General features: G+C 36.3%; 1 protein-coding gene across 5 annotated transcripts in view; it reads left to right on the top strand.

The window, feature by feature from the left end:
• Window positions 1-18,805, top strand: part of Htr7 (5-hydroxytryptamine receptor 7) — a 102,266-nt gene that overhangs the window by 69,790 nt on the left and 13,671 nt on the right. The window contains exon 1 of one of the 5 annotated variants that reach the window (XM_087184890.1): window positions 14,594-14,708. The exons of the other annotated variants lie outside the window; for them this stretch is intronic. The gene's annotated coding sequence lies outside the window, so the exon portion shown is untranslated. Of the gene's footprint in view, window positions 1-14,593; window positions 14,709-18,805 lie in introns of those variants that run through there. 5 annotated transcript variants of the gene reach the window in all.

Here is an 18,805-nt window from a genome sequence, read left to right as displayed (position 1 = left end):
TTCCGAGACCTTTTGTTCCTTGGGGAACTCTTACAGGGGCTGGCCTCTAGCAGTTGTCTCTACTTCTGCTGTCTGCTTGTCCCTGGTGCTTCCTCTCTACATTGATCAAACATCTTGAAGGCAAATGTCAAGACTAGGAGTAAGAAAAGCTTAATTTGTCATATGGAATACAGCTGTATATAGAACTGCAATTTGCATTTAGTGTCCTGCTTATTCCAGAAAAATAGCATTTTATAGATTTCCTGTATCATTCATGAATTCCAAGGCTTTATAGTTAAAAAGTAAAAGTTCAGGTAATCACCAAGAATAAAGGAAGTTAAATCATGTTAGGTTTTCTCACTCTTTCTAAGTCTCATCATTTTTCCATCTGTTTATGCATTTTGCAGCCCATTCCTGTGTCATATATTTAGATATCAGGAAAAAAAAAACATGGAAATGTTGACTAAGGAACTACATCTGGGTTCCTCATTAGCTTCAAATTTGCAGAAGACAGTGCTTGGTTAAAAAAATCACTGACCTGAATAGAGAAACACAAACAGATATATGCTGCAGCAGGCAAGCACCACAAATACTTTCCTGCTGAGGTGGACAGACCATCCTTAGCTGAGACCTGCCCTTGGCTGCTTGGCATTTACAGAGTTTTAAAGGCCCCCTGGTGGTTTTCCTGTTTGTTGGGATGTGTGGGGTTTGTTGGGCTAAGTAAAGATCAGGTGTTAATCTGCCAGATCTCCTAAATTATATGTTCTTACAAAAAACATTTCAGGTCAGAGAGAAAAACCTTGACATATGTGCTGAGGAAGTTCTCTCCCTAGAGATGCCTGGAATGAGCAGTATTTAAGATGGAAGCCAGTCGGTCTGAATGCACTTGCAGAAAGGCCACCTCCCTGTGGTCATATGGTTTTAGGAGAGAAATCACACTCCAGGGGCAGACAGATTCCAATGGTCTGGTTGCTTAGCAGGCAGCTCTGTCTGCTTTCTTGCTCTTCTGAGAAGTGGTCCCAAGGGCTGTGGGACTTTGTGGATCATTGTATTTGGACTCAGTCCTTCTATCAGTTGTTAAGGTTGCAATCTGAGGAGCAGTAAGAAATGTTGGGGAGGGATCACTTTTTGCTGGGGGAGGAGTGGTAGGATGGACCAAAGGACCAAAGGAATGAACCATAGACTTATTTGAAATATATCACTAAGGGCCAGGGATTTTGGCCTAGTGGCACCATGTCTGCCTCACAAATTCAAGGTCCTGAGTTTGATCCCTGGTACAAAAAAAAAAGTACCAAAAAAAGTACTAAAATATATCACTAAGCGGAGGCTTGAGGTAGATGATGGGGAAAATACAGGGGTACTGTTGGTTATTCATGTTATTTATTTAGTGCTAGTCTACTAGATACTGAGTTATGTGTTACATGGAGAAGTATAGAGAGGTAGATGTAAGTGTGTGTAAGTGTGTGTGTGTGTGTGTGTGTGTGTATCAGTTGGGTGAGAATAGGACAAATGGATAGATGGGGGGCATTAAAAAGTAATAAAGAAATTGGCATCTAGATTTAAAAATCCCTTAGTCTGAGTCCAAAGCATCTATTACTTCTATGATTATGTGAATTATTTAGGTCTGAGTGATCGCACACCTTTGATGACAGTAATTGCCTCCTGTTTCCTATGGGACAAAGAAGTCTTTTGCCACAGTTCTTTGAATATTTCATTCATTCGTTTATTCATTGTCCAGTTAATATTATTTAATGTCTTTGTTATATCAGCCCCTGTACTAGTATTTGAATTTAGTCCTGGGCAAGGGAAAACATGGTTCCTGTGCTGCTAATGTATCATTTATCACTGTGCATCCAGGCAAATAAGTGGACCCTGGTAATCCAATGCCTTTAGTGAGGAGGAGAATCCTAGAGAATGCAGAGCAGGACACTTGTGGAGACTGGAGAGGCTTTCTAGAGGAAGCAGCCTCCAAGGTGATATCTAATTAGTGAGTAGGTCTTGACCCAAAGAAGTCTACAGAGTGTTCCAGTCCCAGAAGCTGCTTGTGCAGTGGCAGGAGATAGTCTTTTTCAGAGGAGCTGACAGCGAACATGGTTAATGACCAGACCCGGCAATAACACAGTACCACGTGGACTGATGCTGATGATGCTGAGTCATAGAGTCAGCCCTTTGTGTTGTTGTAGATCAAGGTGAGAATCATCAGGGTTTCTCTTAGCTGATCCTCTTGGAGAATTGGTTGGTTCCACAGAAGACTAAATGGCTAAGTTGGTCAGGTTATCACTCATTAATCTCCATTTCTTAAGCAAACCTCTTGGCTTCCTAACAATCTATGACTGGCTTGGTTTTAGTCTTTTATTATACATACAACTCTATGATAACGTTGGGTGAATATTTTTTTTTAAATTAGCTAACAGAATTTGTCTTTATAGTTACCACCTACTAAGGATAACCTACACGCCAGGTATTGTACCAAGAGTTCAAAAAACATTGTCATTTAAATTCTGATGCAGTCTTGTAAGGTAGGAGCTGTTACTTTGGTTGTGAAGATGAAGACCAGAGGTTCCAAGAGATCAAGAGATCTATTCTTGGCCTCTATCCTAGTTAGGAGTAGAGCAGGGATTCGAACTTAGGCAGTTTGTCTCTGAAGTTGGCCACAGAATCCCAAAGCTCGAGTTTCAGACAAAGAATAACATGAAACTATTTCATGTGTGATGCAGGGTTGTTTTTTTTTCCGGTACTGGGGATCAAACTCAGGACCTTGTGATTTCGAGGCAGGCATGGCACCACTGAGCTAAGTCCCCGGCCCCATGAAGGAATTATTAATGGATCCTTTCAGTTTAATTTTGTGATTAACTTTAAGATAATGAAAGGATTTTAGAGAGGTAAATATTATATATGAGTTGGCTGGCATGATGACTAGTTTTGAATGTGGTATATTTTATAACTGATAATGTATAAAATGCTTCACTATTTTATATTATCTATTCAGTATGACTTGTCTTAGCAAAAAATTAATCCTCATCTTTCTTTGTGTAATTTTATCAAGCCTGCCAAGAATGAAATTTTCTAGAAATCTAGTTTGAACCTACAGAATAAAAATAATAATTATACAGTAACCTTTCTCCTTTGGGCAGACCTAGTTGGAAAGATTCATTGTAAAGAACAATAGCATAGTAGAGTGTGAGAAGTGAAATCTTAGGCAGAGTGAATTGTTTGGAGTCAGTGAGGGCTCCAAGGTACAGCAGGACTATCACAGTAGTTGAAACAGATGTAAGGAGAGGCAAACATAAACCATTTATATAGTGGGATAAATAAAATACTTAGTGAATTTATCATCAATTTAAAATCCAGGCCATTTCTTGTAGTATTATGAATGGATTGGATACTCTAAAAAGTATAATTAAAGTAAAATGCTGGATGAAATTTTAAAAACATTTATAATTTTATTTATATGGCCAAAGTGGCAAAGTGCATGGTATCCTTAGGGGCCTGAAATGGAAAGAAAGCATGCAGCTAGGGAAATAAGCCAGTGTGGAAACTGATGGTCTCTCTTGGGGATAGCTACCAATGTCTGGCAACAGAACCTCACATACAGAAGCTACATTTTAGAGGCAGGAAATAAATAGGGCTTTTTATATAGCACAGAGAGATACTGAAGCTGCTACCCAAATCCAGGCCCCTTGCAAAGGTGATCTGGGGAAAGAGATTGCAAGGAAGTTAACAGGGAAGTTTGCCGTGTTTTTGAAACTGGCACTAAGTCAGTTTCAACATGGAAGTTTTTCTTGAGAATCTATAACCATGACAGACACTCGTGGGCTTTAGGATTGAGTTCAAGCTACTCCTGAGCCCCAAGGCAAACAAATAAAAATATCACAAACCAGAATTTAGTTCAAAAGGGTCCTGGATTGAAAAAGCAGCCCAGCGGGGAAGGAATGGATAAAAATGGTCCCTGAAGAAACAGACCCTTCATACAGGTCTCCGAGAGAACTCCTGAAGTATCTTCCAGTAAGCATGGACCCACAATCACCAAACCAGAGAACTTACCGGGAAACAAGCCACAATGAGTAAAAGTGACACACAGTGCTATTGGATCTTCAGACTTTAGATAGAATTATTCAGCATCAAACACCCATGTTTATCATATTTAAATTTAAAAAGATAGAATTAAAAGTATGGTCAGGGAACAAAATAACTAAAAAAAATGAATAGACAAATTTGTGGTAAAAAGAAAAAAGGCTCTAGGATGGATACTCTTAGAAAATTGTGTAAAATATAAACGAAAACCTGGAAGACATCAGAAACACCTCCCTAAGCAGGAGTTTACCTTGGAGGGTTTTGGTTCAGTCCAGTTGGTCATTTGAGATTACCATCACAGCCTCTGCAGAAGGTTTTTTCACTGGAAGGAACCAGTGGCCATCTCATTTCTTGAGGAATAGGAAAGGTGATGGGGCCTGATTCTGTTTGGATGATTGGTCATCAAAATCAGGAATTCTCAAGCCACTTTGGACAAGTTTAGCTCCATCACTCCAATTGTATTAGCTTTCCATTACTTTAACTAGTACCTGAAATAGTCAACTTATGAAGAGATAAGGTTTATGTTGACTCACAGTTTTGAGGGTCCCAGTCTGTGATGTGGCACACCCCTTGGTGTTAGGTTTCTGGTGGTCATGGTGGTGGGAAGTAGCATGGAGGTAGCATGTGGCATTTGATTTAGCAGAGCTATATACCTCATGGCCAGAATGCAAAAGAGAAGAAGAGACTGATTCCACCATCTCCTTTAAGGACATACCCAACCACCTAAAACCCCCTGCTAGTTACCAGCTCTTAAAGTTTTCACCACCTTCCAATAGTACCACAGGCCAGGGGCCAAATCTTTAACACATGGGCCTCTGAGAGACATTCCAGATCCAAACTATAGTAACCATCGCCTCCACTTATACTCATTAAACACATACTGTGTTTCATGCATTATACTGAGCACATAATGTGGATTATTTTACTTTATTATAACCTAGTTATATGAGTACTGTTATTAATCCTGTGCTAAAAATGGGATAATGAAGCTTTACAGAGATTGTCTTGCTCTAGCTTAAGAGTTACATCAGGCTTGAATCTACTCTCTTCTCTCTGAAGCAGAGCTTTCAGTGTAGTATCTAGAGGAGCTGAGGGCATAGGGTACCTTGTTTCTTGTGCATGATTATGAAATTGGAAGTGCCTTGGATCCAGCTAGAGCAGTATCCAGGAGTCTCCCTACGATTCTGGGGAAACACATCCTGAGTATATTTGTATGTCCCACTAATGACAGGAATTGGTCTCCCAATGGGAGTGCAGAGAAGAAGCAAAGGCAAATGGTTGGTCCTGAAGGCCAGCCTGATTCAACCTGATTCAACCCAGACAAAGCCTCTGAGTGAATGTGCCAAGGTCCAGAGCCAAAGGAGAAAGTTCCTAAGGCAAAGAAGAGGGAGTGGGGGTTGTTGGTGTAATTTGTGAGTAAGGTGCAGATTGCACTGACTGCTTGCTGCCTATGTTCACTGTAACCACAGGCAAAATTATGGCAGGAAAGATGTCTGTCTCCCAGCTAAATCCAAATAAAAATTTTGATGTAGAAAGTCTGAAATATGAATATCTTTTTCTTTCTATTTTTTTTTTGAGACAGGCTGTCACTGTAGTTCAGGCTAACTTTGAACTCACTGTGTAACCCAGGTTGGCCTCGAACTTGTGGCGATTTCAAGCATGCACCACCACGTTCGGCTCTGAATTATGAATATTTCTTTAAGTGGATGTGGGAAGTACTTCTTATTTTCTGCTCATGAGTAATAAAAGAAGGAGCTTTGTTACATAACAAGGCACAAATGGTTGAAATGAGGACATTGAAAATCAGATTTTTCCCCCCCACACAAAATATTTTCTAGGGAAAGTGTTTTCTTTCTTTAATTTTTATCTCCAATGAAAAGATAAATAGTAGCTTTGTGTTGACCATATATTATCCTTCTCATAACTCATAGACTTTCTGTGCAATATGAAATCAATTTTGTCATTGTTTTCAAGGAGATTGTCTTAGAGTCTTTTCATCTCTGAAAGAAATATTTAAAACTAAAACGTTCTTGCTCATTTGTAGATATTTGGCCTAAATTTGTTTGCTTCTTTCTCTTTTTAGCTTTAAAATGAATGAGATACATACATTGTTGGTGGGAATATAAATTAGTACATTATTATAGAAAATAGTATGGAGATTTCTCAAATAGTAAGATGAGGTATGCCAGATAATCCACCTATTCTACCTTCTGCACATATATTCAAAGGAAATGAAATCAGAATACCACAGATATACCTGTACAACAGTATATATTGTAGCACTGTTTAGCTACATAATATGTGTAATCAACCTAGGTGCCCATTGATTGGTAAATGGATAAAGAAAATGTGATATATATAAACAATGGAATATTACTCCACCATAAAGAAGACTGAAGTCCATTTGCCCCAAAATGAGTGGAACTTAGAACATTATGTTAAGTGAAATAAGGCAGACACAGAAAGGCAAGAATATTCTCTCATATATACATATTCTGTCATATGTACATTTAAAAAAAAATCCATCCTGAATATGGAACAGTGATTACTACAGGCTGGCAGGAGGGCAGGGGGAGTGGATAAAGAGAGGCAGAATTTGATCAGTTCATGCTGTATAAACAAATTATAATATTACATTAAACACCATTAATATCTGTAATAACACAATCAGAATTAAAAACACATTGCATGGTTTCTCTTAATCTTCAAAATAAGCCTATGAAATATGTACTGTTATTAATTCCTAGTCTGTAAAAAAGAAAGTTCATACTTATGAATATGCAACAAAATACAGCTAAATGTTAAAGGACCACATCCCTCTCCACAGTGAATAAATAGTATTACATTCTGATGGTTAATTTTTGGTTGTCAACTTGACTGGATTGAGAGATGCCTAGAAAATTGGTAAGGCACACTTCTGGGAGGATCTAGGAGGCTGTTTCCTGAGATGATTGGCACGTGGGCCATTGAGTGTGAAAGACCCAGCCTGACTGTGGGTGACATTCTTCAATATGCTGGGGTCCTGGATGGAGCAACAAGTGGAAGAAATGGGGAGAACGTCTGTGTGCCTGCTTGACCATTCTTGAAGGGATGCATATTTTGCTTCTGCCATTTTCTGTGGACCTCAGACGCCTCATTCTTCAGCCTTTGAACATGAACCAGGTCTTCTCCAGGGGTCTTCCAGAATTTCAGCATGGACCAATGTTCTGGGGCTCCCAGCTTCTTGAACTGAACAGCTGCTGGGTTCCTTGGCTCTCTAGCCTGTAGATGGCCATTGTGGAAACATTCAAGCTCTAATCCTATTAGCCAATCCAATAAATGCCTTCTTATAATTATATATGTTTTATTGGTTCTGTTCCCCTGGTGAATCCTTACTAGTACATTTCCTATTATAACTTTATTATAATCATTATTATTATTTACACTGAAAGATTACCTTGCATTAAAACATTAAAGCTCACTACTAAAAGACTTTAATTTTTGTGGATTCTATTTCTTCCCATCTATTGCCCATTTGGGATGGCTTCAGAAAAAAGAGAAGGTAGAAAATCTAAAGTGGCTAGTTTAGTGTCTTATAAGGAACTCCAGGATTAAATAGATGCTATTCATTAAAGTATATATCTAGTAAAAATAAAATGAATGAGATGTATTTATTTATACTAATAGATATCCAGTATATACTATGAAGAGAAAAAAATGGTGGAACACATACACTATTATCTCATTTCTATGATATCTCATGGAATATTATCTTTAGGAAAAGATTATATTTCAACATATGTGAATACAACAAGCACAGAGAATTTTTGGGAAAATATACTCTTAACAGTGATTACTTTTAAGAGCCATGTTAAAGAGCTAGGGTATAAATACAAAAGGACATCTTCACTTTTCAGTTCATATCATTCTCTGGTATTTGAGATTTTTCTCTGGTTATATATTGTTTTCTAATATAAAAAGGAAGATTTCAACACCAAAATTTTCAACTCATATCTGTCACAGATGTAAACATTTGTTGTTTGCAATAAGGTTTGTTTGTGTTTTCATCTTCAAAATCATCCTAGGCGGGTAAGGAAACTAAAGCATATAGAATCCTATAATATCTCAGACACTGTAATGTTTGTATCCTGCTTGGATAAAAATGTATACCACATCTCATATTCCTATTAGATTTTACTGCTTAACAGGTTTACAAATGTAGAGTTTAAGTTTGTCACTGATGATCTTGTTTGACCTTCATATTGATCGTGGTTAGTTCAATTGCCCTGTGTTCTCTCACTGTCCCTTGGCACTTCCTCAGATTCTATGTATTTATTCATTTAATCATTTATCAGCCATTTGTGAATCCCTGACCATGTGACACATACTGAGACCCATATTTAAATTTTAAAAAGACAAGTTACACATCTTTAAGAGATTGTGATTTTATGAGTGAGATAGACAAATAATAATATGATATGGTGAGGATAGGGATAGAGTTCTATTCTGGATGCAGGATGAGTGGGAGGAATAGTCTTCCACTAATTTCCCACTATGGGAAGAAAACTGAACCAAGAAAAGGGCTGGAGTGGCAGAAGTAGAAGGGCTACACTACCCTGATGTACAGAAGTGGAAAATAATGTGGAATATTGGCAAGTATTGACATCACTCTCCAGTCTTTTCATTTGTTTTCCTCTGGACACACAATGAATTGCATTTCCCTAACTCCTTTGATTAGTCAAAGTTATAGGATATGCTTTAATCAACTGAAGGTGAGGGGAAGTGGCAAGTGTTCTGCCAAGGGTGAGCTCATTTAACTTTGGGCGTGGTGGTCACCAGAGTACTCTTCCCCTGCAAGAGATGTGCTACTTAGCCATTGTATACAGAACAGCTGGCCTACAGAGTCATCTGGGCTCAGAAAAGAGATGACATTTATTGTGATTTGGGAGGTGTTTCTAACCCACGCATAACTTAGCTTCTTGGATTGATATGGTATTTGACAAACAAAAGGCAAATAAAGGCAAGGAGTGGTTTACAGTCAAGGTGGAGAAAAAGGGAGGTACTAGATCTGGGAGAGATTTGTCTGTCCTTGCTGCTTGCTCTGTGGGACAAAATACTGGCCACTTCTCACAATCATATTAAATTTAGTTGCTTAGCAGATTTAGAAGTGTAGAGTTTTATTTGTCATTTCTGCTGATGTTGGTCCTTTTTCCTCTGGTTTGTCTAATAACCTCTGTTTTGGTATTCTCTGCACCAAAGGAGGAGAAAAAGGAATTTGATGTTCTTTTTTTTTTCTTTTGGGATGAGGTACCAGGCTGGGCTCAGACTTGCAATCTTCCTGCTCAATTTTGCAAATTCTTTAAAAAGATCTCTAAATGGTAATATATTTCCAGAGATCACTCCTGGAACTATACAGGAAAATAACACCACCATGAAGTGGCATGTTTAACATTCCCTTTCTTCTGGCACTTTACTAATGTCTCCAGCCAGGATGTCTCTCCTTTCAAGGTAGTTGAGTTCCCCAACATAGTACACTGTACAGAAAGTTAGGGGTGCTGATCTCTCAATTCAGGGACCATACAGGAACAAGACTGAGGTGAAGGTGCCTGAGGCTGGAGGGAGAATGCTTTGCAGTTGAGTCTGGAGAGATGCAGGGTGAAAGCTGAAAAGTTAAGATTACATTTGAGTTGGTAGATGCAGGAAGAAGAGGATTACATGGAAAAAGTTGTTGAGGTGTGGAGTTGTATTCAGTGGAAGAGGCAGGAAAATCAAATGGGAGAGACAGTGAGTGTGGACAAATGAGATTAACTAAAGAGGGAGAGGTGGAAAACCTGGTATATGTTTCTGTGGAATACGCCAATTTATTGAAAGAACCTATGTTTGAGCAGTCAAAGCAGTAAGACTTTTCTTTCGGTTTATTAAAAAGTCTGTTTTAGGAGAATAATCAAGAACTTCATTATGCCTCCTCTGCTATGTTGAGATGTCTGAAGTGAATAGAGTAATGCTATTATCCCTACCCTTCAGGTCCCTCATTCTACTAGTTAGAATCAACTTCAGGGGAAACAGAAGAGGAAAGAATTGTAGGAAATTTACCCTCACAAGTGTTCGTAGAAGAATTCTCAACACTGAGGAGGAAGAAATGAGGAGGCTTGTGTGTTTTGGGATATGAAGAGGTAACATTTTTATTTCTTGACACAATTGTGTTCCCCTACTGATCCTATTTGCTTCTCACTTTCTATCATCTGTCGTGAGACACAGGAATTCAGGAGCCAACTTTCTGTTTTCATCAATTGTCTCCTAACCCTCACGTGTGCAACTCCTGGTTGCTTCTTCCAAATGCCTTCTATTCATTTTTCTTATTAATGGAATGATGGTTTGGCATAGAATGACAATTCCCTAGTTGAAATACTTGCTGGCTAGTCTGTTTAGGTGCTATGGTGATCAGATTAAACAGTCCTGGCCAATGAGACTGAAATGAAAGTTCCTAGGAATGCCTCCTAGAAATGTCCTTAAAATTGGACAGACTTGGTTAACTTTATGACCCTTTACCTGTCTTCTTATTTGGAACATGGATGGTGTGCCTCTTTTTGTAGGAGCCATCTTAAGGCCACAAGGTAAGTCTGTTAAAAATGGGTGTGTAGAAGGATCTTGATGGCACTGTAGGGTCACTATACCTGTCCTCACCTATTGATCTCCAGAGGAAAACAAACCTCTATTTGGTTAAGCAACTTGGAGGGGGGCTGTTATATTCAGCCATTCTGACTGCTATACCTTTACTTACTCTACAAAGCACTTGCTCTTATTTGCTGTGCCATAGCAAGTTCTTGTCCAACCTCAGCTAATGTGGACCTACAATTAATTGGCTTTTCTCTCCTTTACATATCTGTACATGGATAGCTAGTAGAGAATAAAAACATTGAGACTGTGAACGCCGGGAATGATCAAAAGAAATCCTATTATAGTCAGTAGGCTAAACTTATTTAAATGGAAATCTGCCCAGTATATTTTAGAAAGGTTTTCCATAGAAAGGAACAAAATAGTGACCTTAGAATTGAATTAACAAACCATCTCATTCCCTGGGTATTCTGATAGTCACCATTTTCATACCTAATATTTCACTCTGCTTAAATGTTGCTTTAAAAATGAAACCAAAAACCTTGTTCTTTCAGCCTATGAGGTTGAGGAAATTACCTGTATCAATAAATCAACTTAAGTCATAAATTTAAAAGAAACTGAAAAAAGTTAAGCTTTACATCTTGTGCAAGGTTAATAGAATTTATTGAAGATTACCTACCTTGTGCTTTTTTTTTTTTTTTTTTAATTCTGCCTGGACTAGAGTAGGCTTGCACATACATTGTGTGTATTTGAATTCAGGCTTTTAAAAATGAAAAGTTAGAGACAATGAAGGAATGAATGAGACAATGTCCACCCAACAGATGTGAGTGATATTAAAATTAGTCATTTTAAAAATAATTAAAATATTTATAAAATTAAGTGGCAAATATTACAGGCATGAAATAGAAATATATTAGAAGGAATAAGTAGCTCTAAACTGTTTTGCAAAACTTCTATGGCCAACATGGTAGCCGATAGTCACACATGGCTATTGAGGACTAGAAATGTGGCTTGTGAGGATTGTGATGTGGTGTAAGTGCAAAATGTATGCTAGATGCTAGATTTCAAAGAGTTTATGCCAGGAAATTATGTAAAATACCTCATTAAAATTTTCACATTGATATTTGGGCTATCTTGGGTTAAATAAAATATATTGAAATTAATTTCACCCATTTATTTTTACTTTTGAAAGATAAAATACTATACATATGTGCCACATATTTATGGCTTACATTATATTTCTCTTGGACAGTGCTGGTTTAAGCCGTACACCTGAAACATTTTCATAGATACAGGACAAAGTCAGTGAATAGACAGTATTGCTGTTCTAAACGAGGAGAAAATTAATTGAAAAAGTTGTGAGAGATTCTTGGAAGTATTGCTTTCTAAAATTTTGTCTCCAAAAAGCAGCCTGGTTATTAGAAAATTTGTCAGGCCAAGTCTCCCTACTCAGCTCTGTAGAGGTTTCTCATCACAGTTAGGATAAAACTGAAGGCCAGCTGGATATGTTGGCATAGGTCTATAATCCCAGCCTTCTGTGGCAGGGGGATCTGAAGTTTGACCCCAGCTTGGGCTGGTCAATTAAGTGAGTTTCTCAAAATAAAAAAATGTAAGAAGATCCCCAGGAATATGGGGGGGTGGAGAGGAGGAGGAGGAGAAGAATAAGAGTAGGGGGAGGGGAGGAGGAGAGGGAAAAGGAGGAGGGGAGGAGAGAAAGAAATAGAGAAAGAAAGGGAAGCAACCAAAACAAAACTGAAGGCCTCATAATGCTGTACAAGGTTTAGTTGGTTCTTGACCATTTTGGAATTTATTACTTATATCTCCTTGTTCATTCTATGCTAGACACACTAGCCCTTTTGCTGCTTTTTGATCATGACCATGTGTAGCTTTTCATTTAGTAGTCCCTTTCCCTGCAACTTCAAATACTTCACTTTCTTTCTTTCAAGATTGTGCTTAGACATGCTCCCTCTTAACTCGTATACTGCTCCCTCCACACTCTTTACCCTTGTCTTCATTTGCATAGCATAGAGCTCTACCTGAAGTGATGATACATGATACCTTTCCTCGCTTTATCACCACCAGTCTTGATTGCCTAAACCAGTAGTACAATAAATGAATGAATGAATGCAATAAATTATAAGAGAGGCAATCAAAAAAGGGAAAAATGGAAAGATATACACTAAAATATTAATAAGATCCATTTCTGAATGATTAAGCATTTTCACCTGTTTTTCTACCTGACAGCTGGAACTCTTACCCTCCTATATAGAGACCTTTTGCTCAGGCAGTCCCTCTTCTGCACATGGTCATAGCTCACTTAACCCCTGGGAACTTGTACCCTAATCCTGCTTATGGCTAGTTTAAGCATAAATACGTGATGTAGTTTGTGTCCTGCAGCTGTGAACAGAGGGCTTCTGAAAAGCAATACTGTATTGTATTCTTGAAATTTGCTAAAAGAAGAAGACTTTTTGGCTAGCATTTAAATATATATATTTTGGCCGGGGATTTAGCTCAGTGGTTTCGCTGCCTGCTCTGCAAGCTCAAGGACCCGAGTTCGATGCCCAGTACCAAAAAAAGTATATATATATATTATATATATATTATATAATATATAATATATATATAATATATATTATATATATATTTAAAGAAAATAACAAAGAAGAAACGGTCTAAAAATTTAAAGGTTGCAGTATTTCAGATAATAGTTTCATTTATTTTTTGTATTAAATTCTTTTATTGGCACATTGTAGGTATACAACACAATTACATTTCTCATTGGGAATTGTACCTTTACATAATGCATCTTGGTTCTTATTTTTTCCCCATTCCTAGCCCTCCCTTCATGCCTTCCACCCTTCCCTATTTACAAAGACTTTATTTCCATTTTTTCCATTTCTCATCATTTTTCCTTTCTCTTCTTTCCTTTCCCCTGCCCCTCCCACTACCCCTACCCCTTTGAACCTTTTCTTCCTATTTTATATTATCAATTATTCATTCTAATCATTGGTACATTTTTTGAAAACTGTATTCACTGCAAAAAGTTGTTAGCATAAAAATATAAAAAATGGAAACAAAAAACATCTTGAACTCTCTCTATGCAGAAAAAATAAAATGAGTGTTAAGATTTGGTGAGTTACCATTTTTTGTTTCTTTATGGTTATGGCACTTAGAAGGGCTGGCTAGCTGATTAGTTGACTTAGATAGAAAGTCAATAAAAAATTATAATGATAAAATAATGTCATATTATTACTTTGACAAAATAATAGCAAGTATAATTCAGGGTTCACTATTAATATTCTTCACTATTTTCATGACTTTATGTAATTATCTGAAAATTCTTTTGATATTCATAGAAATATAGGGAGTTTTACGTATTCATTGGGCAAAAATCTCAGGTTGAACAGAGGCAAAAATAACTGCCTTTTGATAGAGTAAAGGCAAGATTAGTTTCTTTGGTTGGCTTGTCTCAAGTTCAGTAGGTAACAAGTAGGTTTTTCTTAAACCCATTTGGTGGAAAAATTATCTTTATATTCTTTTATCAAAGAAGAGTGCTAGGTAGAGTTCTAAGATGGCCCCCAAGATTCTCCTTCTCTGGTCTAAATGCCCAGTATAATTCCTTCTCCTTGAATATCAGTGGGCCTGATCTAATCAGGGAAGCTCTTTTCAAGGCATATCTAAAGGTCAGCTGCATCAGATGCTCACCTGGGGCCTTGAAGACAACCTTCATGAGTTTCTTTCACTACAAAGACGTGAATTCGGCCAACAACAATGTGTACTTGGTTGAAGAGGACTCTGAACCTCATAACACCTGGATAACATCTTAATTCAGCCTAGCAAGACTCTGAGTAGAAAACTCAAGAAGATTTTGTTATTCTGTTTCCAAACTTTAATTGAATTTTGTCACTGTCTTTTTTTCTCTTCTCCCTCAATATTGGGGTCAGAGTGAAGATTGTGTTCTTAACTATAACTGCAACTTGTAAACACAATGAAAAATGGCTTAAAAACAGTGGAGCAACAGGGTTTTAGAAAAAGGATCAACATTAGGTTAATGACAAATGGTAAGTCCAATGTATTTTTTTAAATTCACTTAAAATTTAAACTTATTTCCATACATCATATAAATATACCACCAATCACATACCCATTCTATGACTGTAGGATTGTACTCAATTTACTCTTGTAGAATGGGTTGGTTTTATTTGGGTCTCTTGCCAGTTGTGTTGATATGAACATGTTTATACATGTATTTTGGTATTTGGGGTAATATTCATTATTTAACTATGATTGCTGAATCACAGGGTATATATATTCAGTTTTAGTAGATTTCTTTTTGCTATTGGGAATCGAACTCAGGGCCTTGTGTTTACAAGGCAGGGACTGTGCCGCTGAGCTACATCCCTGGCCCTAGTTTTAGTAGATATTAAAAAGTAGTTTCCTAAAGTTATTGCATCAATTTATACTCCCACCAATAGTGTTGCTACATATCTTCACAGAGCAATGACATAATTTTTGTCATCATAATCATTTTTAATATCTCTGTACTTTTAATTTGCATTTCTTTCATGATTCATTATGTTGAACACCTTTCACATCTTGAAGTCCAGTGATTTTGCAGCTTTATGCCATGATGCATTATTGGATTATGAAATCTATTTTGTGCATTAAAACCACTATTTAAAAATCTAAAATAGAATGGAATAAAAGAGGAATAATGGTTACAGTATTAACTATGGTTTTGTGAAACTTTTGTTTCAGTTTCACACACATGTGCATGCACATACCTACATATTGACTTCTTATTTATACACATAAATATATGATGTAGCTGGGGGAGGTGGCACACATCTGTAATCCTTTTACTCAGAAGGCTGAGGAAAGAAGATTGCCATGAGTTGGAGGCCAGCCTGGACCAAATTATGAGTTCAAGGCCAGGAAACCATGCTATCTCATTTAGCCTAGTACTGGGTGGTAGAACTGATAGCTGAAATAATGAAAACATGACTCATGATGATTTTCTCAGACCAAAGTGGAAGCAGACAATTAAGATTAAATATATAAAATTAAAAAGAAAAATCTTTTTTAATGATAAGTGTAAAGTACTTATAAATGAGTGAGGAAAGGCACTTTGACAACAGTATTTGGAATAATGACCTAAAGCAGTGAATCCTAAATACAAATTTCTGGGTCTCCAAACTTCTTCAAAGAGAAGGGTGGTTTGGGAATCTGCATGTTTCCAAAGAGCCTACATGATTCTAGTAATTCAGCAATTTTGGGAACCACTAATATAGTCTAGAGATTCTAGTGGGATTTTTCTTCCATAAGGAGAGATTCTCCTGGAAGAGATTATATAGGTATGTAAACCTTTTTTAAGGTAAACACTAAAAACCACTGTATGTCAGAATAATGCCACCCAGTTTCTTTTACCCCTTAAAGCTATTATTCAATAGCAGTGAAACTCAAGAGAAACCATTTAATTAAAGAACTATTGTCTACAATTTCTGTGAAGTTAGAATGGAAGACAAGCAGTGGAGTTAATTTGCTTCCATTCCCTCTCTATGCATATTATAGCTCCCTAGTTCTCTTTTTTCTCTGAACTCCTACTTCATTGGAACCCCTAATGTGAACTGCATACATTTCTCAATTATATGATACTTTGGTGTCTTTGTTTCTAAGATTTCCTGTATTTTAATATTTGTATGCATTTTAAAGTTAAATTCAGAAGTCTTTATAAGCACCCTACTTTCTAATTAATAGAGAATATAAATTGCTAGTTTGATAAATATTAACCATGCATAGTCAGGAATGTTCAAAATGAATATAAGGTTTTTTCTTCTTCTTTTTCCTCCTTGAAGGTAGAATTTATCTTATACAATGTTTAGGAGAATGAATAAATAATTTGAATGAACACTTTCCTGAATATTCATATAGTTAATTATAAGATTTTAAATGCCAATGACTTCTTTTTTCGGTGTAAATTTATGGACATAATGAAGCACATTTGACAAGCTAATCAAATGAAACAATGTAAGATTTAATTATCAGCTTTTTAAAGATTTTATGAACCAGATTGTCTATATTGCCAGAATCTTGTAGGTAATTTAGGAATCACAGAAACCTCATAAATACTTTATTTTGTTCTGAAAATTAAAATAGCATTTTTAACTTTTAGCAAAGTAATGGAGTGCCTATTTTTTAAAAAATATTTTAACAATTTGCTAATATTGGATTTTTCTTAAAAACTGACAAATGATCAACTTATATGTCATTATTTTAAAATTTGCATATCTTTAATTGTTAATGAAGTTCTACATAGTTTCATGTACTTGTTGGCCATTAGTGTGTCTTAGTCAATTGGTTGTCTTTTTTATGACTTATAAGAGATCTGTGAATATTGGTATTTTGGTTTAGAGTTCAAATTTGTTATCTGTCTTTTAACTCTGTCTATAGTGATTTTTAGATTAAACTGTCATTTTTTAAATTTATTTTTATTTATGAAATTTTGTTACAAAAATTTATCAGTGTATCACTTTGTAGTTTCAAGTTCTTTTAAAATTCTAGTTAAGAATAGTCTTTTTTATCTTAGGGTTGACAGAATACCTATATTTTCTCATAGTAATCCTAGGATTTAAGTTTTACATAATAATCTTTGATGCATTTACATTATATTTAATAAGATCAAATATAAGAAATAAGTATTATTTTTGTCCCAATTGCTAGCTAGTTGTCAGAATTCATGAATATCCAATCTTTTATCACTGATTTAAAATACCTCTCTTACTTATCTTTTTTTTTTTTTTTTGGTACTGGGGATTGAACTCAGGACCTGTGCTAATGAGGCAGGCACGGTGCCACTGAGCTAAATCTCTAGCCCTCTTTCTCTTATCTTAAATTCTCATATATTTGAATCTATTTTTGAATCCTGTTCAGTTCTATTTTTGAATAATTATTGGGCTTTTAGTACTGTGACTTTATACTATTTTTATAGGCTAAGTACTCATTTTTCAGATCACATATCTGTCCATTTTTACAATTGGACTTGATGAACTTTAAAATCATTTGGTCAAACTAACAAAAAGCCCTGCTATTTTATTCAGTTGGGATTGTTTGCTATTTATAGATGAACTGACAAAAAAACTGGTACTTTTATGATACTGAAGTTTTTTTTAATGATGGATTTAAGTATTGTTTTATATATCTCAGCAGCATATTATGTTTTCTTAATATAGGTCCTGTCCATTTTATTCTATTTTTATTTGTTTATATTCACAGTACATAATAATTACAATCATCTTGGGGAATTGGTTCATGTACATATTGCATCTTGTTCACTTTTACTTCCCCTTCTCCTCCCTGACCTTCCCTTTCCCTCTTTTCCTCAGATTCCCTTTCCATCCCCAAAAGTCTACATTTCTCTTTTCTACCATCTTAGATTTTGCTTAGACTTATTTATATTTAGGGTTTCTTATATGAGAGCACCTGTGTCTGATTTATTTCACTTAGCATTATGGTCTCAAGATGCATCCATTTTCCTACTGAATGACTTGAATTAAATCTTTCTTTATGACTGACTAGTCTCTGTTGCATATACATACCACATTGTATAATGAAGCTTTGAGAGAAATTACATATTTAGGAATTAACCTAACCAAGGAAGTGAACAGTCTCTCAGTGAAAATTACATCACTCTGAAAAAGTAAATGGAGAAGGACATCAGAAAATGGAAAGATAGCCCTTGTTTTTGGATAGGCAGAACCAATATAATCAAACTGGCTGTACTTCCAAAACTGATATACAGACCTAATGCGATTCTAGTCAAAATACCAACATTGCTTCTCACACATCTAGACAAAACAATGCTAAAATCCATGTGGAACCAGAAGAATCTCAAATAGCAAAAGCCATCCTGGGTCACAAAAGCAAAGCAGGAAACATCACCATCTCAGATTTGAAGTTATACTGCAAAGCTACGGTGAGTAAAACAACATGAAAACAGTATGTGGATCAGTGGAACAGAATAGAGAATGACAAAACAACCCGGGGCACATTCAGCTATGAGATGTTTGATAAAAGGGGCAAAGACAAACAGTGGAGAAAGTGGGAGAAACATAGCCTCTTTAAAAATGGTGCTGGGTAAATAGGATAGCCACATGCAAAA

The sequence above is a fragment of the Heterocephalus glaber genome, unplaced genomic scaffold (assembly GCF_053883595.1).
Source record: "Heterocephalus glaber isolate CG9 unplaced genomic scaffold, H.glaber_assembly_v1.0 deba00001497, whole genome shotgun sequence".
Taxonomy (NCBI): Eukaryota; Metazoa; Chordata; class Mammalia; order Rodentia; family Bathyergidae; genus Heterocephalus; species Heterocephalus glaber.
The sequence above is the reverse complement of the archived record's forward strand: the minus strand, read 5'-3'. Positions and strand labels throughout refer to the sequence as shown.